At 38.4% G+C, this 24,236-nt stretch overlaps 3 long non-coding RNA genes across 5 annotated transcripts; all 3 read left to right on the top strand.

The window, feature by feature from the left end:
• Positions 1 to 7,831: 7,831 nt before the first annotated feature.
• Positions 7,832 to 9,891, top strand: LOC110928377. Of its 2 annotated transcripts, XR_002586328.2 has the most exons (4): positions 7,832 to 8,453; positions 8,529 to 8,633; positions 9,289 to 9,364; positions 9,740 to 9,891. It is a non-coding gene; the product is annotated as an uncharacterized LOC110928377 (long non-coding RNA). The 2 variants fall into 2 exon arrangements; XR_002586329.2 differs by lacking the exon at positions 8,529 to 8,633.
• Positions 9,892 to 12,215: 2,324 nt separating this feature from the next.
• On the top strand, positions 12,216 to 14,299 carry LOC110928376. The gene is made up of 2 exons (XR_002586327.2): positions 12,216 to 12,866; positions 14,148 to 14,299. It is a non-coding gene; the product is annotated as an uncharacterized LOC110928376 (long non-coding RNA).
• Positions 14,300 to 16,771: 2,472 nt separating this feature from the next.
• Positions 16,772 to 18,715, top strand: LOC118484661. 2 transcript variants are annotated; one of them, XR_004873810.1, is made up of 4 exons: positions 16,772 to 17,267; positions 17,347 to 17,451; positions 18,111 to 18,186; positions 18,564 to 18,715. It is a non-coding gene; the product is annotated as an uncharacterized LOC118484661 (long non-coding RNA). The 2 variants fall into 2 exon arrangements; XR_004873809.1 differs by lacking the exon at positions 17,347 to 17,451 and having other exon boundaries at positions 16,774 to 17,267.
• The last annotated feature ends 5,521 nt before the right edge of the window (positions 18,716 to 24,236 follow it).

Below are 24,236 nucleotides of genomic sequence, written 5' to 3'. Positions count from 1 at the left end.
GTGGTTTCTAGGCACGGGGTGCCGACTTCTATTATTTCTGATCGAGATCCTCGTTTTACTTCAGAGTTATGGCAGGCTATGCATAAGTCGTTCGGCTCACGTCTCGATATGAGCACGGCTTATCATCCACAGACAGATGGTCAGAGTGAACGCACTATTCAGACACTAGAGGATATGCTGCGGGCATGTGTTATTGATTTTGGGAAAGGATGGGAGAAGTACTTGCCGTTGGTAGAGTTTTCCTACAATAACAGCTACCACACCAGTATCAAAGCGGCACCATTTGAGGCACTGTACGGGAGGAAGTGCCGTTCACCTCTCTGCTGGGCTGAGGTGGGTGATAGTCAGATCACAGGACCTGAGATGGTACTTGAAACTTCAGATATGATTGTAAAAATCAGGGAACGTATGGCAGCTGCTCGTGACCGCCAGAAGGCCTATGCTGACAAGCGTGCCAAAGAGGTAGTGTTTGAAGTGAATGACCGCGTCATGCTGAAAGTCTCACCGTGGAAAGGGGTTGTACGCTTTGGGAAGCGTGGCAAGCTGAATCCACGTTATGTTGGGCCGTTTAAAGTTCTTGAACGTATCGGTAAGGTGGCTTATAGGTTGGAGTTACCTACTGAGCTGGGTAATGTTCACGACGTATTTCATGTATCACAGTTAAAGAAGTGTTATGTTGACGACCCATTAGCGGTACCTTTCCAAGAGTTAAAAATCGACGACAAGCTACAGTTTTTTGAAGAGCCCGTTGAGATTATGGATCGAGAGGTCAAAATACGCAAACATAGTCGTATTCCGATTGTGAGAGTTCGTTGGAACTCAAGACGTGGACCGGAGTTCACGTGGGAGCGTGAAGATCAAATGAAACTCAAGTATCCTCAACTTTTTCCTAATGACAAGTCTAGCTCTGGTAACACTAGCGAAATTCGGGACGAAATTCCCAATCAAGTTGGGGATGATGTGGCACCTGGGGAGAACCGGCAACAATCTTGATCTATCACTTCATCCTTCTATGCATACTTGTCAAATTTCGGGACGAAATTTCTTTCAAGTTGGGGATGATGTGACAATCCGAATTTTCAAGGTCGGTAACGTTCCATCTTTTGATCCTTATTTCTCGTTACCTTTCTCTATATGTTAAAAACGTTCTATTTGACACATTGGGCCGCACCTTCGCATTCGAGCCCAATACACCACTAGTCCTAATTTAATCAAGGCAGCCTACTCCTACTCCTTTTGACTTGATCTTGGCCCAATGCATTGTTCGACCCACCCCATTCCTTATGTATATCATGGCCGGCCCATTGTTTGAATGGTTAGCAATAGTACAAGCCCATAAGGAAGCCTGATAGGTTGTTAGTTAGGATATCTTTAAGAGTAAACCTTGTAGGATACGTCCACATATTTTGCGTATAATAAGCAAACCCTACTGCTTCCATACGTATGTGCGACAGGAGACCCCCCCCTGTTCGAGTTTACAGTTTAACCAATCAGTTCTTCCGGTTAGTATTATTCTCTTATTAATTTTCATATTGTGGGATATTGTATGGGTAGATGATGTAGGTTATGTGCTGAGTATATTGATTCATGTGTTATGATAAAAAGGGATGATGTTATGCGGTTAGGTGTATGTGCTGTTGTGATCATGCATGATTAAATAATTGTGTGTAAGTGATAATTAATAGTGCATGTGAAATACCTTGAAAGTGCAGCCATGATTGTCGGCCATTGTTGATTGTTTTAATAAAAGTATTGAAGATGATGGTATTGTGTGTAGGATTTATAGAACTAGATTAGGTATGGCAGCATAATAATCATTGAATAAAAATCATAACTTGTCACATAAGGCTAAAATATGTGAGTAGATTATTGTTACTGAATTGAGGTATACATCAGTGAGCCGCCCCATTTGACAAAATAAAACGGATTGGGGCTTAGAACTAGGAAACGCAGGAACAGGGCCTGCTAGTTGGGCGACATTATAACTAAATCACATTTAGTCTGGGCTGGGCCGTATAAACTCAGTTTAATGGGTTGGGCGTAGTGGGTCAGCCGCAATGGATAGGGTGGAATGTCAGTGGGCCGTACACCTTAGAGAACACGAGTGTGGCCTACATGTTTGTTAAATAAGTACATGATAATAACTGGTTAAATTGCAATGCATGAACAATAGTTCTAATTAACGAGTGTGCTCGAATATAAACTGATCCACTTATGTTATAAAGTGATTTGAACTGACATTGTTAATGACCCAACTGCTCGCTATGACATGTGTAAAAACATAAGTGCTGCTTAATGTAATATGTGTTATAGATGCTTGGAACATAAGTTTTACGTGTGCATAGAACTGATTAACTCTGGTAACCACGGTAGGGCTTGGTTGAGCACTGTGGGTAAGCGAGTAAATTAATCTTACCGAGCAAAACTAAGGTGAGTTCACTGCTCTTTTCCAAGCATGCATCCCGGGAAGGGATATTGGGTAACGTTCCTGGAAGGAATGCAGGTTATTGGGATGTTGGTTATTACTCAGTTTCTATCATATAAGACCCCTTACATCTACCGACAGTTGCCGGGAAGGCAACGAGGTTATTAGTTGATAGCGCTATTAGGTTTGGCACCCTCACACCGTCTCAGGGAGGTCGGGCGTGAACTAATTTCCTTAAAGCATGACCAATGTTTTGATATAGACATTGGGGTTGGGCAAACACATCTTGTAGCCATTTCGGTAATCGAGTTAATAACAACATCAAATCAAATTGTTGAACTGTTTTATACACGTAACTGGTAACTAACTCGGTAACCAAACTTTGAACTCACCAGCGTTGTCTGACACACTTGTTTGCATGCTTGTAGGTCGTTAGCTGTTGCATTGGAACTTGCTGTCTGAAGTAGCTGGAGTCTCATGGGTCGATTGGAGGGATTTGTGTTCTGATTTGTTGATACCTTATATTGGATTTAAACTATTTAACTTCGTTTGGTTTTGCTTCCGCTGAATACTTTGGTTTTCTTTTGAACTTGGATGGTGTTTTATTATTAATCAAGAACTTTATTTTAGAAACATGTATGAGTTCTATGTAATTAGTGGCTCATTGCTGGTATGTCACACGCCTATCAGGGACACTCCCTAAGTGGTATTTTGGGGGTGTGACATTCTGTCTAAGGCTAGAGTGTTCGTATAAATCCACATAATCGGACCAGTCACTCTTACCTGGGAACTCTTGGGGTGAGTGTCCACTTATAGGCGAGCATGTCTTCGCGATACACTATGAGCATCTATTTGCTTTGATTCAGCCTTGGTGTTGTTTGTTTGCTTCATGGATTCAAACAAATGACCCTCAACCATGATTATGGCCGGTAATTGTAACATCCAATTCTTACCCAATGCCATTTCATTTGTTTTCTTTCTTGTTCCTCTTTTAGAATGCCTCCTCGACGCGAAAACCAGATAGCGACTGCCGAACTGGCAGAGATCATTGCGCAACAAATAGCTGCTCAATTCCCAAACCTCTTTGCTCAATGGAACCAAGCCAACAACAAAAATAATGCCCACTGCAACTTCAAGACGTTCAACTCGGCTAAGCCATCAAAGTTTTCTGGGTCTCAAGGAGCGACTGCACTGCTACAATGGTTCGAGAGTTTAGAGAACACCTTCAGACATGTTCAATGTCCAAACGAGCGAAAGGTAGAATTTGCATCTAGCGTCTTTGAGAAACGAGCTTTGACATGGTTGAATGGTGTGATGAGAGATAGGGGTGCCGATGTGGCACTGGCTCAAACATGGCAAGAGCTTTGATCGGAGTGTCGCGCTCCAGTCAAAGATAATATTTATAAGCCCAAATTACCCTTAACAATGTGTTAGTGGTAGTAAGGGGTCGATCCACGAAGAGTATGTGGTTTGTGTATGGATTCGAATGAATTATAAACGATTGTCACAATTTATGAAGCTTGCTAAAGTGTTTTGGTATTTTTGTTTAATAAAAAGATATGAATTTGAACTACGGAAAATGAATTACTTAATTGACAACTACTACTTAATGATTGCAAGAAATTTTTATATGAGAACAATAATAATAAAAAGGAATCACACCCGGTTTCGGTAATTATTAACCTAGGATTTCTACAAGTTCTAGTTTCAACTCAATTGCATTTGATTAGCGGATTTAGTGTACCGTGACTTAGGTGCTACTAACTATCAACGCTCCGAAGAACGGACAAAAAAGACACTTTGTAATCAACACAAGTAAATCCTAACAATGACAATGTACAATTACATATCACCGTTTCGTGAAGTTATAACTTTTAACATCACTCGACAATTCACGAATTCGTAACAAATGTAATACTATTGTCAAGAGTTTCAAAAACCAAATACAAATTGTCACTAAGTTAAAACAAGAACAATTCAAAACCCTAGAATTAACAACTACCTACACCGGGGTGAAACCGAGATGATTAGCCGCTCATGGTTGAAGAAGCTTGATCACCGGATGTTTGGAACGCGGAAGGATTCATCTTGAAGCTTGAGTGGATGGAAATGATGAAGGTTAGTGATGGATGATGATGGTGGAAAATGGTGAGTGATTCGATGAACTAGGGTTTTATGATTGGTGGTTGTATTGTGATGATGGTGATGATTCTCGGGTGTAGAGATGATGATAGATGGAATGGTTGGTGTTTTATAGTGTCAAAGATGGTGTGTGAGGCTCCAAAAACAAGATTCAAACTCCTCCAAAAGTGTAACTCTCGTATTAGTTGGTCAACAACCCTTTTTGATTCGTTCCCACACCCCAAAACCCCAAAGTTCGCGTTTCAGGTTTTGATGAGCCGTCGCCGACGGTGGATGTGCCCGTCGGCGACGGTGTGTGGATGTTTGAAAGTGGCCGACGGCTAAAGTAGCTGTCTACGGACAATTTCTGGCCACGGTCATATGTGCAAACCGTCGGCGACGGCCCCTATGGGCGTCGGCGACGGTGCCCAGATGTTGGGTTTTCTGTTTTTCGCATTCCTTGCTTCCGGTTGACCCGTGTCGCTTCCCGGTGGTCCCGTTTTCGCTCCGATGACTCGTAAAGCTCCCGAAAAGCTCCTTAAACTCCGGTAGACCTGTAAAACACAAATCTAATCAAGAGTAGGCAATTCGAAACTAAAACTTGTGTAAAAACATCAAATTAAACAATTACAGACACCAGTTTTCAACCACGTATCACATCCCCACACTTGTCTTTTGCTTGGCCTCAAGCAAATCTGTTTTTCACTTTCAGTTGGGTCGCACAACGAATATACATCCCATTCCCGAGACAAAGGTTAAGGTCTAATGTCATGCTAAAGTTCAAACTCTTTACAATATTCAATGTATTTAATGGTAACATGCTTTTAGATACACAAATGGTTACCCAAGATTAACCCGCCCGCAAAACTAACAACTCGTGCATATCCCTCACAATGTGCTCTCCACTCGGCTTAAAATTTGCTAACATGTATAATGTATTAGCATTTCAACAATTAATCGCTCAAAACCGATTAGAACACGTACCCGCATAGGCTTGCAACTCAATCATTCTCCACTATCGAACACAAATACTAAGCACAAGTCAAAAGGTCTTTGAAGGGTTGTAACGGGGCTAGGCGAAGGGTAGGAAATAGGATATTTTTAAAGTGGCTAGAGTGATGAAAATTCGACTTTTTTATTACAAAAGACTATCCTAAACCAAAGTAAACTATAAACATCCACTATGGGCAATAATCTTTCACCCTTTTATTCGATAACTACTAACGCTTCTTTTTGTGTTTTTCTTCCACAATTTTCAATTCTTTTTCACAAAAATTATATATATATATATATATATATATATATATATATATATATATTTGAACGAGTCATAACAACTATACAAACTTAAGCTCCTATAATCGAATTTTCATCACACGGGTTTAGAAAGAAAAGGTTTAAGGTTTATGGGCTATAGGGTGGTCAAACGAAAGGTTTAGGCTCAAAATGGGCAACTAAGGAATTTGTTCGGGTAAGGATAGAAAAATGGTTTAAAAAGAAAAAGGTTTACCACATCTAGGGTACGAAATCGTCAAGTTAGGGGTGAAACCCGCATCTCGTCGATTAAGTCCCATTCCCTGATTTTCAATCTTGCCAAAGTCCCGATTGTTTCAATCATTTAGGGATGTGTAGTAACCGGAAGGGTAAGATACCGTTAATCGCTTCTCGACGAGAGTATCTTACCTATAGGCCAAAGCACGTTTTCTCTAATTCGAAAGAACTTTCGACCCACTTTGGAATAGTCGATGTTTCTAAACCCGAAACACTCCGATATTTTAACAAGCCTCTCTTTTATGCTATTTCAATTTTTATGCAATTTAATACTTATTACCTCGTTTATTTAAAAATCAAAGTTATACTAGAATCAATTTTATACACAACACGAATCAAACTTTTTATTTTCGAAATTCAAAATTTATTACACAACAATCCACAATACATGCATACTAATACGTTATACTTGGTTCGGGATTACTGGATTATTCTATTGTGAGGAACTTGTCCTTGAAACCACACCTTAACATGTATAGCACTATGCGTAGTGCTATAGGAGTAGCACCCGCCCCGATTCTTAGGGTCATGTTAAGTAAACAACATTACACCCTCTTCGTTGCGACGATGTTGGGTAGTCACAATTGCGGTACACGATGGTTTGATCCGTAAACTTTGATCAGGCCACACCTTAACATGTATAACGCTTGTGTAGCGTTATAGGAGTAGCGCCCGCCCCGATTCTTAGGGTCATGTTAAGTAAACAACATTACACCCTCTTCGTTGCGACGAAGTGGGGTAGTCAACATTGCGGTACACGATGGTTTGACCTGTTTCTCATATACCAGTAATACGTTAATCTTGATAACTAAATATGTCATGTGGATTGTTTAAAGTTTTTATGCTAGTACCTATATCCTCAAAATGGAAGATTTATCATTAAGTTTGGAATGAATTCCTTATCTTGACGATTAGCTTCACATTTATCCTTTTTATAACGACTTCACCAACGAGCTAGGGATGAATACCCTACCTCGGTGATCGTTACCAAAACTTTTGGAAAATCTATCATGCTCAAACTCGTTATGTTTCAACTTACACATTTGATACTATATACAAAATTGATATACACTTATATTCATATTTATACTCATACGCTATACTCTCATATACTCATGGATACACACTTAAACCTATATACGCTATCATACACATATATTCTTATTCATCATACGTTAGTGTGCCATGACCCATACACTAGTAAATACAAACTATGCGGATCATGCACATACCAAAATAATCACGGATGCATACATGATTATAGTGGTAGGCGCATGAAAATCATAGTAGGTTTTACTGTGCATTGTAACACGGAACCTAACATGACACCGATTAGCGAAACGGACGTAACATTGTATGAACATGGTATCTATAATTGTTCCTACCATGTTACCAAACTTTCGTAAAAAAAAACGTGCCGTGTGAAATTCGGTGTTTCCTTAGACCTTATTGAATACAAACTTTAATCACTCACAATCTTTACTCTTGAATAAATTTCGGGACGAAAAGTAGGGGAGACTGTAACGCCTCGTATTTCCGTGATTTTCTGTTTTTATAAAATTCGTGTTTGGTTTCTAATTTTAGAACCACAGTCGAAACCGGAACGAAAAAAAAAAACGGATAACAAAAAACAAAAACAAAATGACAAGCGGTGCGCGTTGCGCGTTTTTAACGCAACCGACAAACAGACGCGACTAATATCGATTACCGGCACCATTTTACGTATTTTCAACTTTAAATAAAATAATGCGACATTTTATAAAGTTCGGGTTCGAAAACAGGTTTGTAGGAGCTGGTGGGCCACTTAAAACGCAGACTGGGCTTGTGGGCCTTGGCCCAAGCCCACTTAAAACCTCATCTAACCTAAGTATTTATAAGAAGTGAAAACCCTAATGGTGTTCATTTTCATTAGCCGTTTATTTCACTCCTTCCCAAATTTCACCTTATTCCATAACCTCTCCTCATAATATAAAGCCCCTTCTTGTACAATATACACCAATCGACCACACACGGACACTCTCCACCTCTCGCTCATCTCCCTCTCTCTCTCTCCAGCAAGTGGCCAACACCACTCCTGGTGGCGGCGACGGCGTCGGTTTTCCGGCAGCAAGGACGGTTGCAGAAAGTTGACGGAGGTGTGGGTGGTTTGCTTCAGGTTTGGGTTGGGTTGGGTTGGTGATGGTGGACAAGGCGGTAATGGACACGAATGGCGGAGACGAGCTCCGGTCGTCGGAGAATGGCGGATGGAGGTGGTGACGATCAGGCTTCACCCTCCGTTCAGATCTGGTTTGGGTTCGGGTCACGTTCACTGGAGCCGCCCGTAATCCGCGACGGAGTTTCATTCCGTAACGAGTCGGTATACCTTCTGTCCGCTAATTTTTTTCTTTCTGTTCTTGTTATTTATTTATTTATTTATTTATTTGATATAAAGGACTATGGATAGATGTTATTCAAGATCAAACACAAAATAAAAGAAACATGAACAGTTGGCTTGGCTGAGTCTCGTTGTTCGCTGGGTCTCTTAAGGAAGAAGAAGGTTTTGTTTTTGTTTTTTTTTTATGTATAAATGAATTAAATTAAATTGGTATCTATCATACTTCTAATATAAAATGATTAAAATGACAATCAAGAAATTCTATTGGTTAATCATGATTTAATGATAATATTGTTGCTATTAACAGTAAGTGCATAGCATTTTTGTTTATGTTTAATATCCTTTCCATAGAAAAACTTAAAACGTAATCAACATGTTTAATATACATATTTAATATTTCCTAAAGTCTTAATCATATTTAATATTTTCTAATCTCTTTAATAAACAATTCAAAACAGTAGTTAATATGACTAATACATTGATATGTAAAAATAGTTTACTTGTCAACATGTTACAATCTCTTCAAAATAATGTGTACATATATTTTGTTTGTTAAGTATACTTACAGCAAGATCTGTTTATATGCATAACTAAATTGCATCCACCATTTTAGGATTCTTATTTAGTCAAAATTTCTTTATTAAACGTGAAATGCATTGATAACCCAAAAACTAAATAATTTAATTTTTGACATTAAATGTTAATTAATAAGATAAATTATAACATTTAATTATTAACTTATAAACCATAAACACTAGGATTATTATCTAATTTGTAGAAATAAACTAAATCATTTATGTTGAATTTTAATATCTAGGATAATCTTTCCCACTCGTTCGGTTCCTCCAATCTTCACTCGTGCGTTATTTCAAGAATTATCATACACAACCAATGTGAGCATACTCGACCCTTTTTACGCTTTAAAGCATTTTTTGGGTGCAACATGTATACAAATCCACTTTACGCAATCGATTATAATTAAATACTCAAACCATCGAACACGTTCATTGTTATGCTTTGGTTGTTTATGCTTGTGAGTTCCAACTTGTAATTCATGATATTGTTATGCTTAGGTTGTTATGCATGCTAGTTAAGGACTTTAATTATATATACTATTTGCTATGCGTAAGTTGTTTATGTATGCTCGTTCAACTTGAATATAGAATGCCATGTGGAATTGAGACAAACTTTTATACTAATAATTATATTCAAACTTGTATGCTCGCCAGTGCTTTCGTACTGATCCATGCTTTTAACACATGTTGCAGGATTGTGACAGATGAATCCAGTAGGATTGCCTAGAAACGCATTTAAACTTTATTGCTCGTTGTATTGTAATTTACTTTTAATCCTGTTGTATTCTGGTTCCAATACCTGTAATAATTGCTTATTAATGAAATGAAATATAATTATTTGAATACTTATTGTGCATTAGTTATTTTAAATTTGTTATATTCTAGATCAAACCATGTAAAATGTAAACATTAAACACTTGACACAAATAGCGTTATGAAGTCTCGAGCAATCTACGCACTTCGTCTCATCCCGATGTTTCCGCCATCGGTTGGGGTGTGACAGATTGGTATCAGAGCCATAACTATAGGGAATTAGGAAAATTGCCATGCTTTTGCCCTAATCTATAGTTTTAGGAATTTTACCTCTTATTTGTTGTTTAAAACTTTTGTACTCTACCATGCATGCTTCCTAGCTATACTTCTTGTTGATTTAATTTATATGCCTTTCCTAAGGCTAACATGAATACACTTGTGTTTATTTGTATACTCTTGTAACATAAACGAGACGACTTTACCAAAATAGGCGTGAAACCCAGAATTTGGTAAACGACTCTCATTCTACCTTAACCTATTTTTGCACGAAATTACACCATTAAGCTAGGAGTGAAATCCACAACTTAATGGTAATTTCCATTTCAACTCTAGTAACTCTAGTGGACCCTCGTCAAGTGTCGAAATTTTATTTTGACCCGACGAGTACTAACCACATCTAGGGTACGAAATCGTCAAGTTAGGGGTGAAACCCGCATCTCGTCGATTAAGTCCCATTCCCTGATTTTCAATCTTGCCAAAGTCCCGATTGTTTCAATCATTTAGGGATGTGTAGTAACCGGAAGGGTAAGATACCGTTAATCGCTTCTCGACGAGAGTATCTTACCTATAGGCCAAAGCACGTTTTCTCTAATTCGAAAGAACTTTCGACCCACTTTGGAATAGTCGATGTTTCTAAACCCGAAACACTCCGATATTTTAACAAGCCTCTCTTTTATGCTATTTCAATTTTTATGCAATTTAATACTTATTACCTCGTTTATTTAAAAATCAAAGTTATACTAGAATCAATTTTATACACAACACGAATCAAACTTTTTATTTTCGAAATTCAAAATTTATTACACAACAATCCACAATACATGCATACTAATACGTTATACTTGGTTCGGGATTACTGGATTATTCTATTGTGAGGAACTTGTCCTTGAAACCACACCTTAACATGTATAGCACTATGCGTAGTGCTATAGGAGTAGCACCCGCCCCGATTCTTAGGGTCATGTTAAGTAAACAACATTACACCCTCTTCGTTGCGACGATGTTGGGTAGTCACAATTGCGGTACACGATGGTTTGATCCGTAAACTTTGATCAGGCCACACCTTAACATGTATAACGCTTGTGTAGCGTTATAGGAGTAGCGCCCGCCCCGATTCTTAGGGTCATGTTAAGTAAACAACATTACACCCTCTTCGTTGCGACGAAGTGGGGTAGTCAACATTGCGGTACACGATGGTTTGACCTGTTTCTCATATACCAGTAATACGTTAATCTTGATAACTAAATATGTCATGTGGATTGTTTAAAGTTTTTATGCTAGTACCTATATCCTCAAAATGGAAGATTTATCATTAAGTTTGGAATGAATTCCTTATCTTGACGATTAGCTTCACATTTATCCTTTTTATAACGACTTCACCAACGAGCTAGGGATGAATACCCTACCTCGGTGATCGTTACCAAAACTTTTGGAAAATCTATCATGCTCAAACTCGTTATGTTTCAACTTACACATTTGATACTATATACAAAATTGATATACACTTATATTCATATTTATACTCATACGCTATACTCTCATATACTCATGGATACACACTTAAACCTATATACGCTATCATACACATATATTCTTATTCATCATACGTTAGTGTGCCATGACCCATACACTAGTAAATACAAACTATGCGGATCATGCACATACCAAAATAATCACGGATGCATACATGATTATAGTGGTAGGCGCATGAAAATCATAGTAGGTTTTACTGTGCATTGTAACACGGAACCTAACATGACACCGATTAGCGAAACGGACGTAACATTGTATGAACATGGTATCTATAATTGTTCCTACCATGTTACCAAACTTTCGTAAAAAAAAACGTGCCGTGTGAAATTCGGTGTTTCCTTAGACCTTATTGAATACAAACTTTAATCACTCACAATCTTTACTCTTGAATAAATTTCGGGACGAAAAGTAGGGGAGACTGTAACGCCTCGTATTTCCGTGATTTTCTGTTTTTATAAAATTCGTGTTTGGTTTCTAATTTTAGAACCACAGTCGAAACCGGAACGAAAAAAAAAACGGATAACAAAAAACAAAAACAAAATGACAAGCGGCGCGCGTTGCGCGTTTTTAACGCAACCGACAAACAGACGCGACTAATATCGATTACCGGCACCATTTTACGTATTTTCAACTTTAAATAAAATAATGCGACATTTTATAAAGTTCGGGTTCGAAAACAGGTTTGTAGGAGCTGGTGGGCCACTTAAAACGCAGACTGGGCTTGTGGGCCTTGGCCCAAGCCCACTTAAAACCTCATCTAACCTAAGTATTTATAAGAAGTGAAAACCCTAATGGTGTTCATTTTCATTAGCCGTTTATTTCACTCCTTCCCAAATTTCACCTTATTCCATAACCTCTCCTCATAATATAAAGCCCCTTCTTGTACAATATACACCAATCGACCACACACGGACACTCTCCACCTCTCGCTCATCTCCCTCTCTCTCTCTCCAGCAAGTGGCCAACACCACTCCTGGTGGCGGCGACGGCGTCGGTTTTCCGGCAGCAAGGACGGTTGCAGAAAGTTGACGGAGGTGTGGGTGGTTTGCTTCAGGTTTGGGTTGGGTTGGGTTGGTGATGGTGGACAAGGCGGTAATGGACACGAATGGCGGAGACGAGCTCCGGTCGTCGGAGAATGGCGGATGGAGGTGGTGACGATCAGGCTTCACCCTCCGTTCAGATCTGGTTTGGGTTCGGGTCACGTTCACTGGAGCCGCCCGTAATCCGCGACGGAGTTTCATTCCGTAACGAGTCGGTATACCTTCTGTCCGCTAATTTTTTTCTTTCTGTTCTTGTTATTTATTTATTTATTTATTTGATATAAAGGACTATGGATAGATGTTATTCAAGATCAAACACAAAATAAAAGAAACATGAACAGTTGGCTTGGCTGAGTCTTGTTGTTCGCTGGGTCTCTTAAGGAAGAAGAAGGTTTTGTTTTTGTTTTTTTTTTATGTATAAATGAATTAAATTAAATTGGTATCTATCATACTTCTAATATAAAATGATTAAAATGACAATCAAGAAATTCTATTGGTTAATCATGATTTAATGATAATATTGTTGCTATTAACAGTAAGTGCATAGCATTTTTGTTTATGTTTAATATCCTTTCCATAGAAAAACTTAAAACGTAATCAACATGTTTAATATACATATTTAATATTTCCTAAAGTCTTAATCATATTTAATATTTTCTAATCTCTTTAATAAACAATTCAAAACAGTAGTTAATATGACTAATACATTGATATGTAAAAATAGTTTACTTGTCAACATGTTACAATCTCTTCAAAATAATGTGTACATATATTTTGTTTGTTAAGTATACTTACAGTAAGATCTGTTTATATGCATAACTAAATTGCATCCACCATTTTAGGATTCTTATTTAGTCAAAATTTCTTTATTAAACGTGAAATGCATTGATAACCCAAAAACTAAATAATTTAATTTTTGACATTAAATGTTAATTAATAAGATAAATTATAACATTTAATTATTAACTTATAAACCATAAACACTAGGATTATTATCTAATTTGTAGAAATAAACTAAATCATTTATGTTGAATTTTAATATCTAGGATAATCTTTCCCACTCGTTCGGTTCCTCCAATCTTCACTCGTGCGTTATTTCAAGAATTATCATACGCAACTTAGTGAGCATACTCGACCCTTTTTACGCTTTAAAGCATTTTTTGGGTGCAACATGTATACAAATCCACTTTACGCAATCGATTATAATTAAATACTCAAACCATCGAACACGTTCATTGTTATGCTTTGGTTGTTTATGCTTGTGAGTTCCAACTTGTAATTCATGATATTGTTATGCTTAGGTTGTTATGCATGCTAGTTAAGGACTTTAATTATATATACTATTTGCTATGCGTAAGTTGTTTATGTATGCTCGTTCAACTTGAATATAGAATGCCATGTGGAATTGAGACAAACTTTTATACTAATAATTATATTCAAACTTGTATGCTCGCCAGTGCTTTCGTACTGATCCATGCTTTTAACACATGTTGCAGGATTGTGACAGATGAATCCAGTAGGATTGCCTAGAAACGCATTTAAACTTTATTGCTCGTTGTATTGTAATTTACTTTTAATCCTGTTGTATTCTGGTTCCAATACCTGTAATAATTGCTTATTAATGAAATGAAATATAATTATTTGAATACTTATTGTGCATTAGTTATTTTAAATTTGTTATATTCTAGATCAAACCATGTAAAATGTAAACATTAAACACTTGACACAAATTGCGTTATGAAGTCTCGAGCAATCTACGCACTTCGTCTCATCCCGATGTTTCCGCCATCGGTTGGGGTGTGACAGATTGGTATCAGAGCCATAACTATAGGGAATTAGGAAAATTGCCATGCTTTTGCCCTAATCTATAGTTTTAGGAATTTTACCTCTTATTTGTTGTTTAAAACTTTTGTACTCTACCATGCATGCTTCCTAGCTATACTTCTTGTTGATTTAATTTATATGCCTTTCCTAAGGCTAACATGAATACACTTGTGTTTATTTGTATACTCTTGTAACATAAACGAGACGACTTTACCAAAATAGGCGTGAAACCCAGAATTTGGTAAACGACTCTCATTCTACCTTAACCTATTTTTGCACGAAATTACACCATTAAGCTAGGAGTGAAATCCACAACTTAATGGTAATTTCCATTTCAACTCTAGTGGACCCTCGTCAAGTGTCGAAATTTTATTTTGACCCGACGAGTACTAACCACATCTAGGGTACGAAATCGTCAAGTTAGGGGTGAAACCCGCATCTCGTCGATTAAGTCCCATTCCCTGATTTTCAATCTTGCCAAAGTCCCGATTGTTTCAATCATTTAGGGATGTGTAGTAACCGGAAGGGTAAGATACCGTTAATCGCTTCTCGACGAGAGTATCTTACCTATAGGCCAAAGCACGTTTTCTCTAATTCGAAAGAACTTTCGACCCACTTTGGAATAGTCGATGTTTCTAAGCCCGAAACACTCCGATATTTTAACAAGCCTCTCTTTTATGCTATTTCAATTTTTATGCAATTTAATACTTATTACCTCGTTTATTTAAAAATCAAAGTTATACTAGAATCAATTTTATACACAACACGAATCAAACTTTTTATTTTCGAAATTCAAAATTTATTACACAACAATCCACAATACATGCATACTAATACGTTATACTTGGTTCGGGATTACTGGATTATTCTATTGTGAGGAACTTGTCCTTGAAACCACACCTTAACATGTATAGCACTATGCGTAGTGCTATAGGAGTAGCGCCCGCCCCGATTCTTAGGGTCATGTTAAGTAAACAACATTACACCCTCTTCGTTGCGACGATGTTGGGTAGTCACAATTGCGGTACACGATGGTTTGATCCGTAAACTTTGATCAGGCCACACCTTAACATGTATAACGCTTGTGTAGCGTTATAGGAGTAGCGCCCGCCCCGATTCTTAGGGTCATGTTAAGTAAACAACATTACACCCTCTTCGTTGCGACGAAGTGGGGTAGTCAACATTGCGGTACACGATGGTTTGACCTGTTTCTCACATACCAGTAATACGTTAATCTTGATAACTAAATATGTCATGTGGATTGTTTAAAGTTTTTATGCTAGTACCTATATCCTCAAAATGGAAGATTTATCATTAAGTTTGGAATGAATTCCTTATCTTGACGATTAGCTTCACATTTATCCTTTTTATAACGACTTCACCAACGAGCTAGGGATGAATACCCTACCTCGGTGATCGTTACCAAAACTTTTGGAAAATCTATCATGCTCAAACTCGTTATGTTTCAACTTACACATTTGATACTATATACAAAATTGATATACACTTATATTCATATTTATACTCATACGCTATACTCTCATATACTCATGGATACACACTTAAACCTATATACGCTATCATACACATATATTCTTATTCATCATACGTTAGTGTGCCCTGACCCATACACTAGTAAATACAAACTATGCGGATCATGCACATACCAAAATAATCACGGATGCATACATGATTATAGTGGTAGGCGCATGAAAATCATAGTAGGTTTTACTGTGCATTGTAACACGGAACCTAACATGACACCGATTAGCGAAACGGACGTAACATTGTATGAACATGGTATCTATAATTGTTCCTACCATGTTACCAAACTTTCGTAAAAAAAAACGTGCCGTGTGAAATTCGGTGTTTCCTTAGACCTTATTGAATACAAACTTTAATCACTCACAATCTTTACTCTTGAATAAATTTCGGGACGAAAAGTAGGGGAGACTGTAACGCCTCGTATTTCCGTGATTTTCTGTTTTTATAAAATTCGTGTTTGGTTTCTAATTTTAGAACCACAGTCGAAACCGGAACGAAAAAAAAAACGGATAACAAAAAACAAAAACAAAATGACAAGCGGCGCGCGTTGCGCGTTTTTAACGCAACCGACAAACAGACGCGACTAATATCGATTACCGGCACCATTTTACGTATTTTCAACTTCAAATAAAATAATGCGACATTTTATAAAGTTCGGGTTCGAAAACAGGTTTGTAGGAGCTGGTGGGCCACTTAAAACGCAGACTGGGCTTGTGGGCCTTGGCCCAAGCCCACTTAAAACCTCATCTAACCTAAGTATTTATAAGAAGTGAAAACCCTAATGGTGTTCATTTTCATTAGCCGTTTATTTCACTCCTTCCCAAATTTCACCTTATTCCATAACCTCTCCTCATAATATAAAGCCCCTTCTTGTACAATATACACCAATCGACCACACACGGACACTCTCCACCTCTCGCTCATCTCCCTCTCTCTCTCTCTCCAGCAAGTGGCCAACACCACTCCTGGTGGCGGCGACGGCGTCGGTTTTCCGGCAGCAAGGACGGTTGCAGAAAGTTGACGGAGGTGTGGGTGGTTTGCTTCAGGTTTGGGTTGGGTTGGGTTGGTGATGGTGGACAAGGCGGTAATGGACACGAATGGCGGAGACGAGCTCCGGTCGTCGGAGAATGGCGGATGGAGGTGGTGACGATCAGGCTTCACCCTCCGTTCAGATCTGGTTTGGGTTCGGGTCACGTTCACTGGAGCCGCCCGTAATCCGCGACGGAGTTTCATTCCGTAACGAGTCGGTATACCTTCTGTCCGCTAATTTTTTTCTTTCTGTTCTTGTTATTTATTTATTTATTTATTTATTTATTTGATATAAAGGACTATGGATAGATGTTATTCAAGATCAAACACAAAATAAAAGAAACATGAACAGTTGGCTTGGCTGAGTCTCGTTGTTCGCTGGGTCTCATAAGGAAGAAGAAGGTTTTGTTTTTGTTTTTTTTTTTTTTATGTATAAATGAATTAAATTAAATTGGTATCTATCATACTTCTAATATAAAATGATTAAAATGACAATCAAGAAATTCTATTGGTTAATCATGATTTAATGATAATATTGTTGCTATTAACAGTAAGTGCATAGCATTTTTGTTTATGTTTAATATCCTTTCCATAGAAAAACTTAAAACGTAATCAACATGTTTAATATACATATTTAATATTTCCTAAAGTCTTAATCATATTTAATATTTTCTAATCTCTTTAATAAACAATTCAAAACAGTAGTTAATATGACTAATACATTGATATGTAAAAATAGTTTACTTGTCAACATGTTACAATCTCTTCAAAATAATGTGTACATATATTTTGTTTGTTAAGTATACTTACAGTAAGATCTGTTTATATGCATAACTAAATTGCATCCACCATTTTAGGATTCTTATTTAGTCAAAATTTCTTTATTAAACGTGAAATGCATTGATAACCCAAAAACTAAATAATTTAATTTATGACATTAAATGTTAATTAATAAGATAAATTATAATATTTAATTATTAACTTATAAACCATAAACACTAGGATTATTATCTAATTTGTAGAAATAAACTAAATCATTTATGTTGAATTTTAATATCTAGGATAATCTTTCCCACTCGTTCGGTTCCTCCAATCTTCACTCGTGCGTTATTTCAAGAATTATCATACGCAACCAATGTGAGCATACTCGACCCCTTTTACGCTTTAAAGCATTTTTTTGGGTGCAACATGTATACAAATCCACTTTACGCAATCGATTATAATTAAATACTCAAACCATCGAACACGTTCATTGTTATGCTTTGGTTGTTTATGCTTGTGAGTTCCAACTTGTAATTCATGATATTGTTATGCTTAGGTTGTTATGCATGCTAGTTAAGGACTTTAATTATATACTATTTGCTATGCGTAAGTTGTTTATGTATGCTCGTTCAACTTGAATATAGAATGCCATGTGGAATTGAGACAAACTTTTATACTAATAATTATATTCAAACTTGTATGCTCGCCAGTGCTGCTTTCGTACTGATCCATGCTTTTAACACATGTTGCAGGATTGTGACAGATGAATCCAGTAGGATTGCCTAGAAACACATTTAAACTTTATTGCTCGTTGTATTGTAATTTACTTTTAATCCTGTTGTATTCTGGTTCCAATACCTGTAATAATTGCTTATTAATGAAATGAAATATAATTATTTGAATACTTATCGTGCATTAGTTATTTTAAATTTGTTATATTCTAGATCAAACCATGTAAAATGTAAACATTAAACACTTGACACAAATAGCGTTATGAAGTCTCGAGCAATCTACGCACTTCGTCTCATCCCGATGTTTCCGCCATCGGTTGGGGTGTGACATATAGTCTCAAACGTATCAAAAGTTGCAAGTTCTACAATACGCGACTAACGGCCCACTCAAACAAAGAAACATGTAAATGTGAATCTATGATATATAAGTGGCTCAAACCTCACGTATAAGGGTATGATATGTGATATGCATACATTGCTAGTTCCTTAGGCGAATTATTCCCAAATAACCACCCGCTAAATACCAGTTATGCTTATTAATTTGAACTTGACCATGACAAAAGACCAAATGGGTTGTGACATCCCTCGTTGACTTGGTTACTTGTGCTTTTGAGATTGCTTTGAAAACAAGACATTTTTGAAAAATTTTTGAAATTTTCCCCCATCCCCACACTTGAGGTAAACATTGTCCTCAATGTGTAGTGTTTAAATGAACGGGTCAAAATCGAAAATTTTTACTACTCCCCATCCCCACACTTGAGGTAGACATTGTCCTCAATGTGTAGGAACTAGAGTTTTTCCAATGCACAAGGGATGTGACACGACTAACCTTCCCAACTTTTCACCCCGGAAATTAAAATACACATTACAATCCACTTATTCTAAGCTACCAATCAAAGTAAAAAGAAACACATGCACCTGGATTTTATCGCTTGATGCTCATATCCTTCGTCTCTTCATAAAAGTGGTTGTCCCGCGAACCCGTTATACCTACAAATTCTAATCCTTGTGTAGAAGCATGCTTCTCACAACCATCAAAATTTGTTAGTTACTTAGTTCTACCATTTTTATGAACACATTACCAAGCCATGCATTATCTCACTTCGATTTTATGTGGAAAATATTTTACAACAACAATAAACCTAACTCACTTTCGTAGGAATCACGGTTGCATTTAGCTTATGCAACAAGCCCTTTTAAACCTCCCAATAGCTTGGGAGGACGAGAAGTCTCGTGAGGGTTATATAGGGAACACACCCACAAAGTTCATTTAACTAGGCAATAATTAAAAAAATCAAAACGGAAAAAAAAAGAAAATAAACTAATAATATACAACAACAACAACAAAAACGTACCTCGCCTCTACCGCTGATATCTCTCATTCGGGTTCACGGGCGGATTTGGCTGGCACGGATAACCAGTAAGGGCCTCAAACATATCCCTATAGTTATCCATCGGGCTTGACTCTTGTTGAGGTGGCGGTTGGTACGGCATCGGAACAAAACTCGAGCCGACTGCTTCGGGCCAATGAGGGGTTGGATCGGATGGCCCTTGCGGATGAGGAAGGTTGGGGTAATCGGTCCACCCCGAATGTTCAGCATATGGAAGCCCGACTTGATAATCTCGTTGATGGCGTTCTTGGTCATGGAGCACCTTGAAATTATTAATTGCCATCTGGTTGGAGAAAGCTATTGCCCCCCATCGGCGTTGGTCCAACTCTGCATGTGCATTCCGGCGCCTAGCATCCGCTTCCTCCCATGCTTGTCTGCTGGCCCTTTCCTCTTCTTGCAGCTGTATCATGCGTTCCATTTGAGATTGTTGCAACGCATATTGCAGCTGCTGTTCCTCCAACTGCTTTTCCACCCTCTCGCGGAAAGATGATTGAAAACCCCATTGTTGTTGTGAGTACGCCCCTTGCGCCTCTTCCCATTCTTTCCGACTAGCATGGTACTCTCTTGCTTCACCAATACCCGCCGACACATTGTCGTAGATCGCTTGATCCCCACGGTTCCACAACCGATACGACGGTATTTGTCTTTGATTCACAAAATCTGCCACATTGGCAGAGATTTCCCTATGCTTTTTCCGGTACCTACGCCTCGGTCCCCGTGGACCGGAAGGATCAATGTCCTCCTCAACATCGGGCATCTCCTCATCGCCCCCTTCTTCCTCACCTTCTTCATCACTCTCTTTGTCGTTGAACCGATAACTATCCCCTTGGTCATCTTCAACCGTGTGCAAATGCCCAAAAGATTTCACGGTTATGTTCCAATGTCGCCTCATAGATGCGAAGTTGAATTGATCAATGGGTTTGGATACCCATAGTGAGTCTTGAGGTAATGCATTTTGTTGGAGAATCATGGCGCTGATCAATCTTGGATAAGGAATCATTTTGCGTTTAAACGATTCCCGTGTATCCCATGTGTTAATCATAACAATTTGACGCCACGAGAGCTTGGGCGTCCCATATAACAATGCATGCACCACCCGACAGTCGGGTGCCTTCACCGTTCCACGGTCTCCAAACCGTACCATAATGTTCTCCAACGAGATACCCTGCAATATCTTTCCCATCAGAGACATATCTGCCCTTGCGTTACCTGCACCCCCAGAACCGGGTAATGTATCCTCCAAGAGAGTCACTGGGTCAGCATCATTTCTCTTGTTGTCCAAAAACTGATCATACCCATAATAATCATACGCGTCGACCCCAAGCGAGTCAAACCTCGCTATAGCATTCATGTGCTCGAAGGACATAACCATTTGATTTTTCCCAATGTTCCCAATCAACTTCCATCTATGAGCTGGTCTATCGGAGTGTTCAAAATGAAGAGTGGATAGCCACTCACAAACTGCCCCCAAGTATACCCGATTGGTGATGTCATCACACCAATCAATCACTCGCCCCCAACCGAGTTTCTCGAACCTTTGCACTATACCAATCTTCCTAAACTCTTCGACATCCACCGTACATTCACAAACCGCCCTGTCGGGTACGGGTTTTGAAATGCCCGTAACCATTTTCATGTTCCACATCTTGGCTTCCAACCTCTTATTATTGTATCTAGAAAGAGCCTTTGTTTTCTCTTCCTTCCATTTCGAAGCCGACCCACTGTTCTTCGCCTCTTCCCAAGCCCAATCTTGTCTTTCAAGTTGACCATCGCCTTCTTCTACATTACTAAGTTGTTCCCAACGTCTTTGATAAACCCCGAAGCCCCGAGCCGGCTCCGGAAGATGATCCTTGACCGGAGGTCTTTGCCTTCTTGCTTCCACGCAACATGACTACAATCACAAGACAAAAATAACAACAATTAGTACATTCCAACCTTCAACAATCTCAAACTTTGAACATGATATGTAATGTTGAACTTTAATCCAATTTTAGATGCAAAATCGCCTTTTTAAACTTCCAAAGTTGCTCATTTTAGCATCTATATTGACTAACACGTTTAATCCTAAGATTTTTCAATAAAAAATCATGGTTCAACAATGTTCAACATCACTACTATGTTCAATCATGCCAAAATCTTAGTGTAATCACATCACTAAAACTAAGCATGCTCAAATCCCACCCAAATCAAACAAACATCCTTGAATTTATGCTTAAACATCCTACATTATGATAAACAACCTACTCTTAAACAATAAGTCTAAAATTTCGGAAGAAATCACAACAATATATGAAAATCATGCACAAATTGAGTGAAAGTTCATACCTTTAGTGAAGATTGACAAGAATAACCAAAGAAAAGTGTAAAAGAAGAACTTGGTTGAACACTCTTCAAGAACCCTAACACACACGTCCAGAAATCTTACAATCAAGCAAGAATTGATGGAATTGGTTATGGGGGTTTTGTTCTTCTCTGAAAATCACTCAAGATAGACTCAAGAATCAAGCGATTTGGTGGAGATTTGAGAGAGTTATGGAGAAAAGAAGAATTAGGGTTTTAGAGAGAAGTTGGGGAAGAAGGTAAAGATGCAGGAAAGAGAATGTGGGATGGTTACTGATTTGGGAGTGTTATGAGATGTTTGGTAATGAATTCGGGTCAGTTATGTGGTGAAAAGAAGGTTCGGGTCAAGTTTGGATACCCCCAATTGATTTGGGATGCGACTTATATACCCTAAATACGAAACAGCGTCGGGTGAAGATTGAAGCACCGTCGGCGACCGGTATACCCACCGTCGGCGACGGTCAATGAAACGTGACCTGGTGGCGACGGCTTATGTTGCTGTCTACGGACAATTTGAGGCTACGGTGAATTAGAAAGACCGTGGGCGACGCCACACCCCACCGTCGGCGACGGTGCCTATTTTTCGACATTTTTAATTTTTAATTTTTTTTTAAGAAAAGAGAATTTTAATTAATTTTTATTAAGGGGCTATGCACATATAAAAATCCTAAAAAATATTAAAAATCTTTTTGTAATTTTTTATAAGTTAAAAACAAAACTTACGCAAGGCATGGACGTCGTTAACGGCCCTACCACCCCCCAAACAATCGTGTATTGTCCGCAATACACATAAACAAGTCTAAGAACATACCTTGTATCTTCACGACCCGTTCGTAATGTCTAGACTTCACACAATCAAGAAGGATTAGTAGGAATTGAAACGATAATCCGGGAAACACACAAACAATTAAACAATTATACATAACTTTACAAAAAGTGTTACCGGTCCTTTTCATTCGACCTCGTAAATCGGGAAACTTACCACGAAGCTTACCGATTCCTTGTTTGCATCCACTTTCTCGTTACCCTCGAGAAACGGTTTTAGCCGATGACCATTTACCGTTTGCCGTATCCCGTCCTTCGGGTCCTCGATAGTAACATCACCCAATTGTCCGACCCGGGTGACAACATAAGGTCCCATCCACTTGCTTCGGAGCTTTCCGGGAAAGAATTTGAGCTTTGAATTGTAGAGCCACACCTTTTGACCCACTTCAAATTCTTTCTTCCTCAACTTGGCATCATGCGCTCTCTTCATTCCGTCCTTGTATTGAGATGCGTATTCGTATGCCGTCTCCCTTAGCTCCTCCAATTCACACAACTTGAGCTTCCGTTCCTTACCTGCATCATCATATTGCACATTAACCTCTTTAATAGCCCATAACGATTTGTGCACAAGTTCAACCGGTAAATGACAATTTTTACCGTAGACCAACCGGTAAGGTGTAGTGCCTATGGGTGTCTTATGTGCCGTTCGGTAGGCCCATAAAGCATCGTTCAATTTAATTGACCAATCCTTACGGTCCGCCCTCACGGTCTTTTGCAAAATCTGTTTGATTTGCCTATTTGACACCTCAACTTGCCCGCTTGTTTGCGGGTGATAGGGGGTAGCAATCCTATGGTCAACACCAAACCGTTTTAAGAGCTTGCCAAACCGAAAATTTTTAAAGTGAGATCCCCCATCACTTATGATGACACGAGGAATCCCAAACCTTGAGAAAATATTGGTTTGGACAAAGTTTCATACTACGGAATGGTCGTTTGTCTTGGTGGCTATTGCTTCGACCCATTTTGACACATAGTCAACGGCCACCAAGATATACAAATTGCCATAGGAATTGGGGAATGGGCCCATGAAATCAATACCCCATACATCGAAAACATCGACTACAAGGATTGGTTGCATGGGCATCTCATCCCTTTTTGAGATACCCCCTAACTTTTGACACTCTATGCAATTTCTGGC

The sequence above is a fragment of the Helianthus annuus genome, chromosome 12 (genome assembly GCF_002127325.2).
Source record: "Helianthus annuus cultivar XRQ/B chromosome 12, HanXRQr2.0-SUNRISE, whole genome shotgun sequence".
Taxonomy (NCBI): domain Eukaryota; kingdom Viridiplantae; phylum Streptophyta; class Magnoliopsida; order Asterales; family Asteraceae; genus Helianthus; species Helianthus annuus.
Note: the sequence above shows the minus strand (reverse complement) of the source record. Positions and strands in the feature narration are given on the sequence as shown.